This window comes from Rhinatrema bivittatum, chromosome 8, assembly GCF_901001135.1.
Source record: "Rhinatrema bivittatum chromosome 8, aRhiBiv1.1, whole genome shotgun sequence".
Lineage (NCBI taxonomy): Eukaryota > Metazoa > Chordata > Amphibia > Gymnophiona > Rhinatrematidae > Rhinatrema > Rhinatrema bivittatum.
Genome location: NC_042622.1, coordinates 74,110,791 through 74,125,925, shown reverse-complemented (window position 1 = coordinate 74,125,925; position 15,135 = coordinate 74,110,791). Strand labels below are relative to the sequence as shown.

General features: G+C 41.6%; 1 protein-coding gene and 1 long non-coding RNA gene across 4 annotated transcripts in view; one reads left to right on the top strand and one right to left on the bottom strand.

The window, feature by feature from the left end:
* LOC115097963 (E3 ubiquitin-protein ligase Itchy) overlaps positions 1-15,135 on the bottom strand; it is a 278,895-nt gene that overhangs the window by 158,801 nt on the left and 104,959 nt on the right. The gene's annotated exons all lie outside the window — the stretch shown is intronic.
* LOC115097965 overlaps positions 1-15,135 on the top strand; it is a 184,210-nt gene that overhangs the window by 161,585 nt on the left and 7,490 nt on the right. Inside the window, exon 3 of the long non-coding RNA XR_003858376.1 lies at positions 9,254-9,468. This is a non-coding gene — a long non-coding RNA (uncharacterized LOC115097965). The remainder of the gene's footprint in view (positions 1-9,253; positions 9,469-15,135) is intronic.

The window sequence follows — 15,135 nt, the reverse complement described above, 5'->3', positions numbered from 1 at the left end:
GCCAGGTATCACAAACTGGAACCCAGCTATTGTGGGTCTTAAGTTTGGCCACTACATGCTACAATTGATCAATGACCAAGATTCCCTCTGGCCCTGCAGGGGCTGTGAGTGATTGCCTCCACAACATCCCCAGCCAAGATGCACAGGGAGAAACCAGTCCTGAAAACTGAACCCAAGTCTTCCACATGGCAAAGCGCAGTAACAGACCAGCCCAAACAAACTTTTTTTTTCTTTCAGTGTACCACACACAATCTAGTGTCTGTATCAAAGGATTTCAATATATGGTAGTTCCTGAATGTGCTATGTTGAAAATGTTTAATACAAACTTTTGTCATGTGTTATTGAACACAATTGATAATCTTATTGTAGACATCTGAAAAAAACTTTCTAATCAGGATTATGAAATAGTCTACTGATTATAGATCATGTTTCTTGTCTGAATGGTACTCAACTCTATTTTTTTTTAATTGAATTTTCAAATATAAACAAACAAAATCTTTTTCAGAAAAGATTAGATACTTATAGCAAGTATAATATTAATTCCCAAAATAAATTACTTCCAAAAATAAGTAAACCGTATCTCAATTATTATTAGGTACACAGTGGGGAGATCAAGTTACATTAGGGCGATCATAACAAGAAAAATTAAACCCATATTTACTGCCTAGAAATCCCACACATATTCATTCCAATTGCTGTGCCCCCCATATTCATTTATTTATTTATTTAAATGATTTATATACCGGAGGTTCCTGTATAGTATACATATCACCCCGGTTTACAAAGAACAGTAACTATCGCTAAAAATATAGCGGTTTACATAGAACATAGAACATAATAAAAGAAGTTTTTACATTGAACAAATCTAAGTAAGCAAAGTTTTTACATTGAATAAATTAATTGAAGCAAATAGTGTATGATATTTAACCGTTAATAAACAAGCAGTTAATAAATCAATGAATAACATGGAAAAATATGAAGTCAATATGAGTATATGTATGTAGTATGTATGAATTCAGCATGTGTAAATTTCTGATTGAATAAAATAATAGATCTGAATAAAACGTTGTGGGCTTGAAAATACTTTTCTTCGTGTTCTTGGCTCTAGGGGAAAGCTTGTTTGAACAGCCAAGTCTTAAGTTTCTTTTTAAATGTAGGGTGGCATGTTTCCAAACGAAGGTCTGGAGGGAGCGAGTTCCAAAGTGATGGGCCAGCTGTGGATAATGCACGTTTCCTCAAAATGGATTTCGCCGGTTGTGTGATTAGTCTGTTTTGATAGGCGCTTCTGGTTGGTTTCACGGATGTGTGTAATCGAATTTGAAATGTTAGGTTGAGAGGTGCGATGTTGTGTAAGGCCTTATGAATCATCATTATAGATTTGAACTGGATCCTGTATTTAATCGGAAGCCAGTGGAGATGGTGGAGAATAGGGGTGATATGATCTCTTTTTTTGGCATTTGAAAGAATTCTTGCAGAGGCATTCAGGACCATCTGAAGTGGTTTGATGGTACATGCTGGAAGGCCTAGGAGGAGGGAGTTACAGTAATCCAGCTTTGGGAGAATGATGAGAATGATGCAAAACTTCTTGCAAATTTGGTTTATATTCATAACTTTAGGAGTGCGAATCCAAATAAATACGGAGTTGAGTAGGTTCAAAAAACAAATATTTAGTATTCTGATATATTAACAAACATTTACACAAGTAACGCAAATTAAACTTAGCCCCCGCAAGATTACTTCAGCCTTCATCGTTAGGATTTTCCTTCTTCGTTCTTGGGTATTTCTTGTAACATCCGGGAATATCCATATTTTCTGGCCATAAAAGTGTTGAGATTGGTTTCGAAAATATAACCTCAGTACCAAATCCCTTTCTGAGGTAAATGCGAAAGTAACCAAGAGCATTCCTCTTGTTTGAATATCAGTTTCTTGTGTTAATTCCAAAACCTCTGAAATATTCAGAGTAGTATGTAATTGCTCTTGAGATTGTAAAGCTGACTTCACTTCTTTAGATGCAGGAAAGTAATATATCCTGGTAATAGTTGGTATTGCTTCATCTGGAAATTTTAAGATTTTCATCAGGTAATTCTTAAATAAATCTCTTGGTTGCCAGTTTCAAAATAGGAAAATTCAGAACTCTTAAATTAGGCCTTCTCAATGCGTTCTCTAAACTCTCCAGGTATATACTTTCCGATCACACTAAGTTATTCTGAACAGATTCGACTTGAGAAATCCTTGAATCAAAATCTTTCATTTGAGAGTCTATAGAGAGGACCTTAGATTCCAGATTCTGAGATCTGATGGTATTCTCTTTCAACATATGTGTTAAGGAATTTATAGCTTTATCCATAGATACTAAAGCGCTCCAGATTGTATCTAAGGTAATAATTTGTGGTCTAACTAATGGAGGCTGAAAAGTCACACATACCTCTGGTTCTTTTCCTCCTTCTTCCATGGGGTTTCCATTGCCAGCGTAATGAAGTTGTCTTTCTACCAAGGAGCCCATGGAGCCTTGAATAGTAGGACTCACCAAAGGTAATGGTATCTCGCCATTCCTTCTCGGGCAAAACTTCTTGCAAATTCGGTTTGCTCCTCCACTCAATTGGTACTTTTATCATCCAAAACTTCAGTAGTTTTAAACGGCGGCAGTGGGGCTAAAGGTGCACCGGGACTAAGATGTTTCTTTACTCCTCGCCGGCTTTTCCTGAGACCCCTCCCTCCGGTGTAGCATGTAGGGGAACCGTAAACAGCGTTTCTATCCAAGGCTCTCTTGAATCAAGAAACGGAATTGGTATCAAAGAATCTCTCACCTTAGCTTTTCTTTTTGTATGTGGCATTGCAATATATATAAGTATAATAAAGATATAGAAATAGCTATGAGGAAATCTTCGGAGAGACAGCGTTTGCGTGTTGTCTAGGCAGCAGCCTTCTCAACTCTCCTACTTTAACTAATAATTAACTAGATTTACTAAGGCTTGTTTCCTCATACCCCATATGTCACATAGGGCCTCATTTTCCAATATCGCACGGTATCGCATGCGATACCAAAAAGGGGTGTTACACATGCTTATTAGCATAAGGTATCGCAAATTGCGATAACAGCTATGCAACACGCTCTTAGCGCTATTAACCCAATTTGGGCTACATTGCAAGTATATATCGCGGTTCACGATGGATGGAGGGAGGGGGGGGAGAGAGAGAGAGAGACTTGCTATAGTGCCTCTTCCCTAGACAGGTATTTGTATCCCTATGGGAGGCCCACCTAGTAACTCGAGGTGGGGATTAGGTATGAGTGTAGGGGGTTGGGGGCCACTTTGACATTCAACATGAGACGTACGAACAGAACAGTGGTCTCTTGTGAAGATTTGATGGCTTTCGGAGTGAGGAAACTCACTCCAAGATGAGATTTGGGCAATGTTCTCTCCACCTAGCTTGATGGACACTCTACCTGGGCAACAACAAGCTAGGTGGAGAGAACATTGTCCAAATCTCATCTTGGAGTGAGTTTCCTCACTCCGAAGGCCATCAAATCTTCACAAGAGACCACTGTTCTGTTCGTACGTCTCATGTTGAATGTCAAAGTGGCCCCCAACCCCCTACACTCATACCTAATCCCCACCTCGAGTTACTAGGTGGGCCTCCCATAGGGATACAAATACCTGTCTAGGGAAGAGGCACTATAGCAAGTCAGTCTCTCTCTCTCTCTCTCAGCCTGCAGCACACTGAAACAGGCTGTCCGGAAACATCATGAACCGCGATAAACCTTTACCGGCCTCTAGCGCACAATGTACCGCAAATGAAAGAGATGTAGCTATTGGCCGCGTTAGGAGCCGCGCTAACACTGCGGCTGTTTCGCGGCACACGATAACTCTTTCCTACTTAACATATGCTCTGCCCCCTGAATACAAAATTAAAAATTTGCATTCGCAAATCGCGTTAACGGCTGTTAGCGCGATTTGCAGAATTATCTCCTGCGGTAACTCCTTGGAAAATGACCCCCATAATCAGATGGAGTTCATGCATTATGCACATAGAGTAATGTCAGGCAAAAAAGGAAAAACAAAACATTTATACATCCCCTCCAAGTGAAAGCAAAGGAAAGAACCTCATACTATTCAACTTGATATCCATTAGGACCAGGGCTTTTACCCAATGAAGATTCATAATAGCACAGTAAAGCTCTTGTGTACAAATTGAAGCTTCCAATCCCTGCTTTTGTTGATTGCTAATGATTGGCATCTGCACTCTGTCCAAAAATGCCTGTATCTGTAACTTAGAGCTAGTGTGCACTGTGAAGTACAATATTTGTAATAGTGTTTAAGGGCCTCTGAAATGCTGGCCAGAAAAAAAAAAAAAAAGTAACTTTGCCAGAGGCTTGCTTAATTTTACCCACAAAGGCACATTGCCTCTTTTTTAATTTTGATTAATTGAGCCAGGAGTTTCCCTGCTTTGTCACCATATAAATAAATGTTTGTATACAGTAGTGAAAATTTCAGGTGAACCTAGAAGCTTGTGCTCAGCTTCTAGGCCTTTAATTCTGGCATCTAGTTCAAGTTGTTTCTGCTTTCTAATCTTTTCAAGATGACAGGCATAAGCAATAATGCTTCAATGGCAGGGGGAAAGAGGAAAAGAGGATTTATATTCAGGCAACAACCAACAAGGACTGAATTACATAGTCTGGGTAAACAAATAAGTATGGGTGTAGCTTGCTTGTTACGGCGGTTACTACCCCGATTCAATTAAGCCTGATACTTCACTTGGAATACATATCCAGCGCAGCTTACTGCTTCAATGGCAGGGGGAATAAAGAAAAGAGGATTTATATTCAGACAACAACCAACAAGGACTGAATTGGACAGGCTTGGTAAACAAATAAGCGTGGGGAGTAGCTTGCTTATTGCGGCAGTTACTACCCCTAACCAATTAAGCTAGATACTTCACTTAGATGCAGCTCCAGCACTGCTCTCTACATCAATGGTGGGGGTGGAAGGTAACTAGGACCAAAAAGTTACTAATAAGGGCCAAGAGTAACAGATAAGTATGAGAAAAAAAAATAAGTGTGAAAGCTTGCTGGGCAGACTGGATGGGCCATTTGGTCTTCTTCTGCCGTCATTTCTATGTTTCTATGTCTAGGGCGCTATTGCATTTCAGTGTCAACGTTATTCTTTTTGATAGTTTGCTTGGTGTTACAATTAGGAATAAATTTACTAGGTTGTGGATCCATAAAGCTCCTTTTGGCAAAAAAATCCATTCTACAATATTGGCTTGCTGAGGACCCTCCAACCATTAACGTAGTGGAGGAACCAACTTCATCAGATGTGTCCCTTCAAGAAGTATATAGGAAAAAAATGGACATTTTAAAAAAGACTGAGGATTTTTTGTGCATCTGGGAACTATACCTACAATTTTTACCACACAGTTAGAAGTGAGATCATGAATAATGTTTCATAATTTCTATAGGTGATAGATAGTTAAGCTCTGCGGATGAATATCACCTGTTTTGGACCTTGGATGTCAAGAGGCATATCTTGAGGCACTCCATGAAGTTAGCATGTAGCACATTTAAAACTAATCGGAGAAAATTCTTTTTCACTCAACGCACAATTAAACTCTGGTATTTGTTGTCAGGGGATGTGGTTAGTGCAGTTAGGGTAGCTGGGTTTAAAAAAGATTTGGATAAGTTCTTGGAGGAGAAGTCCATTACCTGCTATTAATCAAGTTGACTTAGAAAATAGCCACTCCTGTTACTAGCATCAGTAGCGTGGGATATACTTAGTTTTTGGGTACTTGCCAGGTACTTGTAGCCTGGATTAGCCACAGCTGGAAACAGGATGCTGGGCTTGATGGACCCTTGGTCTGACCCAGTATAGCAATTTCTTATGTTCTCTGGAATTCAATGACAGAGGATGTGGTTAAAGCAGTTAGTGTAAGTGGGTTTTAAAAAGGTTTGGATAGGTTCCTAGAGGATAAATCCATAAACTGTCATGATGGTAATTAATAAGTGATAGTAGTTTGTGATCTATCTAATGTTTGGGTACTTGCCAGGTACTTGTGACTTGGATTGGCCACTGTTGGAAACAGGAGACTGGGCTTGATGGACCCTTGGTCTAACCCAGTATGGCATATCTTATGTCTTATTTACAGTGACAGGGGTTTTCTTAGGGTGGGGAAGTAGGGTAGAGTTTTCTTCTGTTGTTGGGGGCAGGGGAGGAAAAAGCTATTTGTGTGTGCATATTTCTACTCAGTGGAGCATCAGGAAGTGTTAACAGACTGCCCTGCATTATACTGTATTCAATTTTTGCAATAAAAAGAATTTAAGGCAATAATGTGACCTCTAAGTAGTACTTTAAAGGTTTCCCACAACAAGATTGGGGAATATTCATTCAGAGGATAATGATGATGAAAATCTAATGTTACTTCCTCCAAAGAGTTTTGAATTCCTCTCTCCTCAGCAGAGACAGATTAAGCCTTCAAAAATTCCTGCAGGAGGCACACTGATAAGGGAAAACAGCACCAAGATGGGTGGCAGTGATATGGTCAATATATCATGCAATTTAATTGTATCTATTAGTATAAGTGAGCACAGGAAATAATACATTCTGCTATAAGAATTAAAGCATGCAGAATAATAAGTGAAATCTCTCCAAGGGGTTTTGACTCCTCAAGATGTCCTATCAACTATGCTAAGAAATGAGCTTTAGGCTATGAGAAACCTCTGATGACCATCTCTGCACAGATCAATGCAGGAGGTTCAGTCACCACCCAGCAGCAAAGGCAGGTTGATACCTTGTCCCAGCAAACCTCCAGCTGAGCGAAGAAAGAAGACTGTCCCACATTAGGTCCACATAGGTTTGCTAGTACAAAGCTAGTGGAAAACAATTCACACCCTAGTGCAGGGGTCGGGAACCCATGGCTCGCGAGCCAGATATGGCTCTTTTGAGGGCTGCATCTGGCTCGCAGACAAGTGTCGCCACACTTTCCAGTCCCCCGCTGACCCAGCTGCTCCCCGGTCCTCCTCCGCCCGGGCTTAAAATGCTGTCAGCCCGGGCGGAACGCGGCAGGACAGCTGAAGTCAGCGGCACCGGCGTGCTCTCTTCTTCCCGCCCCCACCCCCCGCCGCGGCCCAGAAGAGGAAGTGGTGAGCATCGGGTGCGTGTGCGACGAAAAGAAGACTGCAGCGCGGCTCGGAGGAAAATGAAGAGCTTCAACCGCGGCCGATGGGACTCCGCCTCCGCGAGGGCTGAAAATGAAGGAGGTTAGCGTTGGGAGGAGGCTGCTGCGAGTTCCCGGGATGGGGGAGCAAGCATGTGTGTTTGAGATCCTGAGCGAGCAAGCATGTGTGTTTGAGATCCTGTGTGTGTGAGTGAGAGATTGCATGTATGTGAATGATTGAGAGCCTGTATATGTGAAAGAGTATGTCTATGATTGAGAGCCTGCCTGTGAGAGAGATAGCATGAATGTAAGTTTACCATTGGGAACCTGTATGTGTAAGTTTGTGATTGAAAACCTGTTTGTGTGAAAGAGTATGTGTGTATGATTGAGATCCTTTGTGTGTGAGAGAAATCATGTGTATGTATGATTAAGAGCCTGTGTGCATAAGTAAGAGAGAGACCATGTGTGTCTGTGTGTGATTGAGAGCTGATTTAGGTGAGGGAGCATGTGAGTATGTGATTGAGAGCCTGAGTGTAAATGAGAGAAAGAGAGGACATGTTTGTAAGCATGTGATTGAAAGCCTGTGTGTGTGTGTGTAAGCGTGAAAAGATAGACAGCATGTGTGTAAATGTGTAATTAAGAGCCTATATAAGTGAGAGAAAAAAAACATGTGTATATGTGAGTACTGAGAGCATGTGTGTATAGGTGTGTCATTGAGAGCCAGTGTGAGAGAGAGCGCTGGTATGTGACAGAGAGGAGAAAGTTCCAAGCAAACCACCCCACCTCCTGCTAATTCAGAACAATCTCAGAACACCTGGATATCAAACGTTCCCAGGTATGCAGAGCAAAAATTTTTTTGTATCCTTATTATTTTTCATTACTGGGTCTTTGTGTCTGCTATTTTGAAATATTTTGTTGGTATCTGGAAATGTTTTATATGAGTTTTTCATTATTGGATATTCCACTCATCAGCTGTTTCGAAATATGTTCTTTTTGTTAGTACAGTTTTACTGCTGATGATTTTATATTTCTTGATTTGTTTTATAAGGATGGGTGATGTTTCTTTTTTCCTTTGTTATACTGCATACAGAGACTCTGGCTTGTTGCAGTTTCCAATTCAGTTTTTTCTGCATGCTTCTAGTTATGCGTTTTGGTCTCTTTATTCTATGTTAGGTGAGGGTCAGCACGTGATTCAGGTGAGGTTTTCTGCTGGCGTGTAGTTTCTGTGTACGACACTATAGCAGCCTGACTTGGTCCGTTTTCCTAATAGGAGATGTATTGGTGTCTTAAGGCCTGGTGTAATATTTTCAGAGACTTATTGTACTTTAAAAATGTGATCTTACATAAAATGCACACATTTACTTGTATTTAGTTTTAAACATATTGTATGGCTCTCATGGAATTAAATTTTAAAATATGTGGCGTTTATGGCTCTCTCAGCCAAAAAGGTTCCTGACCCCTGCCCTAGTGCAATTCACTGGCCCTCCGGATCTCACAGTGTTTTACTGATTGTATCTTATTTCATAAGTTACTAACTCCTCTACTTTTCAGAGTTATAGGAAGAAAGATTGCCTGCCCCACTCAATCAGATTTAAGTTTTCAATACCCCTGATCCATGAGGTAGGTTTCCTGTATTACAGCAAATTTGAGCTGCTTCTTTTGCAAAACTGAAGAATTATTTTCTTCTTTATTGTGGTGCCACACTCTGTACATTGGGTGAGAACACCTTCAATCTCAAATCACCCATTACAATACAAAGAAAAAGGGGTCTGTTAGAGGTCCATATTCCCACATAAATCATGAGAAAAGAAAGGAGAAATGCCTTTGTATACATAGAAAGGTAATATAATAATTGAACAGAGATGACTATCTGTCCCTTTAATCCAATTAACCCAAACACTCAAAGAAAAATTGATTAACTGCTAATTTTCGTTCCTGTAGTACGACAGATCAGTCCAGACTCCTGAGTTTTGCCTCCCTGCCAGCAGATGGAGACAGAGAAAGTTTCACTGACGCTGTATATAATCCAGTGTGCCACCTGCAGTCCCTCAATATTGACCTGTACCCAACCGCCATAATTTTTTTTTTATTTTTTTTTTTACAGTAATCCTTGCACCCGCCGCTGCCCCCCAACAAACAGGAGGATGGTGATGCTGAAACCAACTGGAAAACTCATCCCAGAAACTTAGGAAAACATAACAGTGTGGAAATCTACTCTGTAATCCTAGAAACCATGAGAACAAGCAGATAACTCTCCCCCACTATAATGGTTGTGTTCCTGGATTGATCTGTGGTTACTACAGGAACGAAAATTAGTAGGTAAGAACCAATTTTCCTTTCCAATACGTACCTAGATCAGTCCAGACTCCTCAGTTGTAGCTAAGCACCCCTAAAGCGGGTGAGAACCCGGGAGTCCCGCTCGCAGAACACTCACCAAATCTCAAGGGTGCCAGAGCTGAGACATCCAGGCGAGTGTCTGGCAAAAAAGTGTGTGACTTCCAAGTAGCCGCCCTGCAGATCTGCTGTGGAGAAACTAGCTGAGTCTCAGCCCAAGAGGCTGCCTGAGAACTTGTCGAGTGAGCCTTCAATCACTGGTCAACCTTTAGAAATATACGTTGAACCAATCGCCTCTAAGCCAGCATGCAATTGTAGCTTTGGAAGCTTGACACCCCTTTCTTAGACCATTCCAGTGAACAAAAAGGTGGTCTCCTGCTTTGGCTAAGTCTATGGCTAAGTCTAATTTAATCTAACTTTTTATTGTGTATATTCCCAATATTGTTTGCTATTGTGTAGAATCGGTTCTTGTGGTGGGCAGGATTATAGTTTCCTAATAGACATTGCTTAATTATATTGTTCTACTTCTGTCTTGTATGTGGCTGAATAATAAAAAAAAGTTCTCCAATAGACAGTAATCCTATTTCTGCAGGTTTTATTATCTGTCTGGTGTGTTGTGGTAATGTATTTTGCTAGTCATTTTTTTTGAAAACCCTTTGTGTTTTTAAAAAGAGGAACATGGGACTCTACCTACTAGACCAGTGATGGCTAACCTATGACACGCGTGTCAGAGGTGACACGCTGAGATGTTTTTGCTGACACGCGCAGCGTTTCAAGGACTATCGGGAATTTGTTTTGGTTTTTTTTTTTTTTATCGGCTGCACCGAGCCTTTTCTTTTTCAGCTGCGCCGACCCTTTAAAATTTGTTTTTTTAGTATCCCCCTACCCTCCGGACCCCTCCACCAATGCCCCCGGGCGCAGGGAGGCTCATGCGGCGCAGCGATGAGGCTCAAGACAAAGATCGCATTTAAACGCGCTGATGCTCCTCCTCCTTCCTGCCTGTGCGGCCCCGGAAGTAAACATTGCCGGAGCCGCGTGGGCAGGAAGGAGGTGAAGCATCAGTGCGTGTAGAAGAGGAGCAGCATTTGCATTTACGGGCTGCCGCAAATTCCAAGTCGCAGCGGCCCGAGAAGAGGAAGAGGCCCAGTAGCAGGGCTGCCGCGGCCCGAGAAGATCAGGGCCGCTGCAGAGCCCATCCTGCGGCGACCCGCGAAGAGGAGGCCCAGAGGTGAGAGAGAGGCTGAGGGTCTGTACAGTGTGCATTTGTGCGTGTTTGAGATGAGCTGAGAGACTGTGTGTGGGAGTGAAGACCTGAATGTTTGCAGAGGCAGCATGTGAGAGCCTCTGTGTGTGTGTGAGAGAAAGAGAGCATGTGCCAGTGAGAGCCTGTGTGTATGAATGATTGTATGAGAGAGAGCATGTGCCAGTGAGAGCCTGTGTGTGTGTGAGAAAGAGAAATGTATGTGAGAATGAGAACCTGTGTGTTTGAGGGAAGAAGATGGAGAGAAAAGAAACAGAAAAAAACACAATATAAAAGGAATTGGCAAAAATATAAGAAAGGGAAGGTGGGAAAAAAAAGCCTGTGACCAACCAATTAGAAAACTAAGATCAGACAGCAAAGGCAAAAAAAAAAATTACTTTTTAGTGATTGGCACATGTAATCTTTGGGAATGTGCAAGAATAACACTTTCTCTATGGATCTCACAATGTACGAGATCAGCATGGAGAAAGTGGAAGCCCACGGGGCCTGCACAGAGGAGGCAGCAGAATGGGCTTCAGTGTCAGTAGCAGCAATCGGCACCTCCCCAATAGCCATGTGGCAGCAGTGACAGTGGCAGCAGAGGAATGAGAGAGGTTCCGAGATTGCTGGCAAAAGAGAGGGGGGTCTGCCTTTAGTGTGTGCATGTGTATGAATGGGACTCTGCCTGGGGGTGTATGTGTGTGAATGCATGGGTGCCTGCCTGGGGGTCTGTGTGTGTGAGAATGAATGTGTGCATGCCTGGGGGATGGGGAGGGAGTGGTGTGAAAATGAATGGGAGCCAATAAAAGAACAGACTGACAGATGAAGTTTGTAACGCTTGCTTGGGCTTGAAGTGTATGAAATACCAGCCTTCAATTGAAGATTTAGCCAATGAAATTCAGCAACAAAAAAGTCACTAAGCAGGTAAGGTAAAGAATTATTTGTTTTTGCTTTATTAATAAATACAGTACATATATTAAAATTATAACTTGTTATTGATTAGAGCTACAAATATCACAAAATTATGGATTTTTCTAGAAGTGACACATCACCCAAGTTATGCTCGGTTTTTTTATGAGTTTTGACACACTGAGCTCAAAAGGTTGGCCATCACTGTACTAGAATTCTGGGTGTGGTATAATCAGTTGCACAGTGAGGGGTAATTAAGTTAAGCATTACTAAAATTCAGTTACACAAAATTCTAGGACAGCTCACCTGGTTCCAGCACTGCTCGTGGTCTCCTGCTTTGGCTAAGTCTAATATGTTCTAACTTTTTATTGTGTACATTCTCAGTATTATTTGCTTTATCTCTGGTGTTTAGTCCCTCCCACCCCTAGAGAGTTTCCTTGTTAAATATTTCTTCTAAGGACCTAGGATAATTGATTAATATAGGCCTGAAGTTCCAGTCTCTCAACTAGTTTATTAGTCACTATTAGCAAAAATGTCCTTTATTCAGTGCTATCATTTAGAGAATTAAGGGTTGTCTAATTTGCCTTCGGCTGTCTGCCATGAATAAGGAGCTAATGCACCTGAAAGATATTATACAAGATTCAAATAACTTCCCCTTCCTTGCAGCTTCCAGAATCTCTCTCTCAACTCATAGAGGATTCAGAAACCCAGGTATAAATGGTTTACAGTGGGCTCCAGTAGAACAAGACCTGTGACTAAGAGACCCATTCTCCCTAACTTTGAAGCATCCTGAGTATCCACCCCCACAGAGATGTCTGACACCCAGGATTCAGAATCCCAGGAAAAATTGGATTACAGTGGATTCTGGTAGAATAAGGCCTGTGATGAAGAGACACCCACTCTCCCATTGTTACCCTTAGATAATACATTTTCTGCACTGGAGAATGAAGAAGTCCAAGTAACAGAATATGAAATGAGGTCTGAAAGGGAAGCAGTCACCCAGTGCACCCAGGAACCCTTCAACATGATCAAATGTCATAAAAGAAAGCGGTTTCTGCTGGGAGATTCAATCAGAGGAACCAATTTGGGAATTCATTTTGATGGGGACACAACTGTTAAATGCCTTCCAGGATCCTCAGAAATGCAAACCAGGTGGTGAACGCAATTATTAAAAGAAAATAAGACCTGTGTTATCAATGTTATCATCCATCTAGGAACCAATGACCTTGCTAGAAACTGTCTATAAAGTACAGAAAGATTTCCAAAATCTAAGGAAAGAGATTAGACATGTGGCTTCCTTTTAACTGGTGTGATCTACAAGCCACAGACTCAGAGAAACTAGACAGTGATCTCATTGAAGATATCCAAAAGGTGGGAAAGAAGGGCAAAGTGTTGCTCATTAGAGATTTTAATCTGCAGGATATGGAGTATCCCTTCTGTGGAATCTGTAAGAAGTAGAAAGATAGTGAATGCCCTTCAAGGAGCTCTGCTAAAACAAATAATGGAACCCATAAGAGAGGGTGCAATACTTGATCTGGTGCTCACTGAGAGGTAGGTTTTAAAAGTGTTGCTTGTGCAAACACAGCCACATATGTGGGCCGCACGCAAGCAATGCGAATTTTAAGACTCCGCGAAGTACACACATATGTACCCATGCACGCGTCAAGAATAAGAGGTGGGGCATGGGCAATCTGGGCTGGGGCTTAAACTTATATGCGTAGCTCCAAATTTTAAAAAAGCTGACCATGGCGTGTGTCTATGTGTTATCCACATAACTTTGCTGCAGGTCCTGATGAGGAGCAAGTCTAGAGATTTTAGCACAATGTGAAGGTTTGGGATCAAATGGGGGGCTTACAAGATGAAGAACCAGAGGGGTCTTGAAGACCTCAATATCAGCTAGTGGACTAATTGGAAAAATAGTTTTTTCCCTCACACGAGCATGTTTTAAAATCCGCCTGCATATGCGCATAAATTCACTAAAGCCCTAGTGGAAATATGCACAGGGCATTTACTTCAGCTGCCTCTTAAGATTATGCACACACACATTCGCACGGCAGGGGGATTTTAAATAACACGCGCATACTCATGCGCACGATATAAAATCGCAGCATATCGCCGCTCACGCACCAATACACATGTTTATTGGCACACGTTTGCTCCTTTTAAAATTAGCCAGTAATGGTGGTAATGTCTCTAATATTCGAGTAGAGGCTCACCTGATCACAAGTGATCACCAGACAGTGTGGTTTGATTTTGCAAATAGGACACAGAGAAGTTACACAAAGACCCAAGTTTTGAATTTCAAAAATATGGATTTTGTTAAAATGGGGACATACCTGGAGGAAGAACTGGAAGACTGGGAGAAAATAGGTGAGGTTCACCAACAGTGGGCCAAGTTAAAAGGATCTATTGCAAAGGCAACAAATTGATATGTTAGAAAAGTAAACAAGAATAAGAGGAAAAAGAAACCGATCTAGTTCTCTAAGGAAGTGGCTGAAAAAATAAAGGCAAAAAGAATAGCATTCAAGAAGTTTAAAGGATCAAAAAAAAAAAAAAGAGAACAGGGAAGAATATCTGTCAAAACTGAGGGACACCAAAAAAGAAATAAGGAAAGCAAAATGTCAAGCGGAAGAAAGGATGGCCAAAGAAGTAAAGCGAGGAGACAAACCATTTTTCAGATATATGAGTGAAATAAAGGAGGTCAGAAATGGTATAGTGAAACTGAAAGGTGACAAAGAGCAATGGGTAGAGAGTGACAAAGAAATGACAGAAATATTAAACAAATACTTCCGTTCGGTATTCACTAAACACGACCCTGGAGGAGGACCGTTTCTGGTCAATAAAACCGTAGATGGGCATGGAATAGACAAAACTCCATTTAAAGAAGAGAATGTATGGGGGGAACTAGGCAAACTGAAAGTGGACAAGACCATTGTGCTGGATGAGATACACCCCAGGATACTGAGAGAGCTCAGAGATGTGCTGGTGGGTCCGCTGAAGGGCTTGTTTAATAGATCCCTGGAAACAGGAGTGGTGCTGTGGGATTAGAGAAGAGCGGTGGTGGTCCCGCTTCACAAGAGTGGAAACAGAGAGGAGGCCGGAAACTACAAACAGGTTAGCCTCAACTCAGTGGTGGGAACATTAATGGAGATGCTGAAGGAAAGGATAATGAACTATGTACAAACTGGTGTGGTTGCTGGATCCAAGGCAGCATGGATTCACCAGGGGGAGGTCCTGCCAGACAAATCTGATTGATTGTTTTGGTTGGGTGACTAAAGAATTGGATCAAGGAAGAATGTTCGATGTGATCCACTTGGATTTCAGCAAAGCTTTTGCTATGGCCCCACACAGGAGACTTCTGAATAAAATGAGAAGCTTGGAGTGAGTGCCAAGGTGGTGGCATGGATTACAAATGGGTTGATTGATAGGAGACAGAGTGTAATGGAAATGGAACCTATTCTGCAGAGAAAACCATGTTAAAGTGGAGTGCCACAGGGTTTGGT